Source organism: Bidens hawaiensis, unplaced genomic scaffold (genome assembly GCF_021521415.1).
Source record: "Bidens hawaiensis isolate Kalapana, Puna unplaced genomic scaffold, B.hawaiensis_p1.1 tig00018849_1, whole genome shotgun sequence".
In the NCBI taxonomy this organism is placed as follows: Eukaryota; Viridiplantae; Streptophyta; class Magnoliopsida; order Asterales; family Asteraceae; genus Bidens; species Bidens hawaiensis.
The window spans coordinates 23,349-24,537 of NW_027492864.1; the positions used below are offsets into that span (position 1 = coordinate 23,349).

General features: G+C 31.7%; 1 long non-coding RNA gene across 1 annotated transcript; it reads right to left on the reverse strand.

Moving 5' to 3' along the window:
• Positions 1-298: 298 nt before the first annotated feature.
• On the reverse strand, positions 299-1,189 carry LOC143557217 (uncharacterized). Its single transcript, XR_013139530.1, has 3 exons — positions 1,078-1,189; positions 919-997; positions 299-604 (listed from the first exon to the last, which is right to left on the reverse strand). It is a non-coding gene; the product is annotated as an uncharacterized LOC143557217 (long non-coding RNA).

The following is a 1,189-nucleotide window of genomic DNA, read 5'->3' on the forward strand; positions in this document are numbered from 1 at the left end:
TGTAGAATAAATAATAATCACAATATATAGCATGATTTGGAAAGAGAGCATAATTTCAAGTTAGCTTTTTTATATTAAAATTGTTGTAACTAGTTTTATACCCGTCCAATTGACGAGTGTTTAGAATTCTAATGTCATAATGACATTTTCTTTCCATTATACACAAAAACACAATAAATTGTATTTAAACAACTAGTGATTAGCTATAAACGTGTATCAAAATATAGGCATTGTCGTTAACACCACACCATAGCAGGCCAACAACCATAATTGGAGACCATTGACTTGTTAACAGACGATGATGATCATTTTGCTTCTTTTAATCTCGTTGTAATCTTCAAAATCTGAAATGAAAGCTCGTTTAATGATTGTTTCTTACTCATTTGTTGAGCCACATGTTCAAGTGCTATTAGACCACCATCGCTGTTGTCTCGCATAGTCGCATCCGTTGTTCATAGTAAAGAACTTAAACCACAGTCAGCACAGGAATCAGATCATTTTTGGGCTGGGTGTGCACACGCTTCACGTGAAAACTTGGTAACCCATCAAACTGCATCCGTTTTTCTTTCCATATCACTTAAAATTGGATGTGTCGTGCATGTGCCTGTAATATCATCACCAAATATTCTTTAGAATTTAGTTTGATGAAATTATATTAATATACACCAAAATCCGAACTTCTCATCACATATACCACATATAAGAAATATCTCCGAACGTTAATTAATATCCATACAAATCCCATGTAAATCATACAAAGTTTATGTATTACCCGGCGTCCACGAAGTTTTCCATATAAACAATATGTAAAAACATTTTTGTTTATGGAAGTTTGGTTTAGCTTTGCATAATAATATATAGTGGCTATTTTGTAATAAAATAATAAAAAGTTACCAATGAGATGTTAGAAAAACTTACATCAGTGATGTAAACATTGCATTGAAAAACTTCCCAAACTTAAATTAGCATCCTCACATGAATCAAGAACACTTTTAACCTGTAATGATAAAAAAAATTACAAATTAATTTATTAATTGAACCATAGAGTATTGTTTTAGAGGCGTTTTAATTCCTTACTTTCAGTTATAATGCAAAATGCTTCTTATTGACATTCCCAACTTCCATTTTTAAAGGCTTTTATGTCTATCGGTTTGGGCTTCTTCATCTGCATGGCCTTTGAAGAATGTAG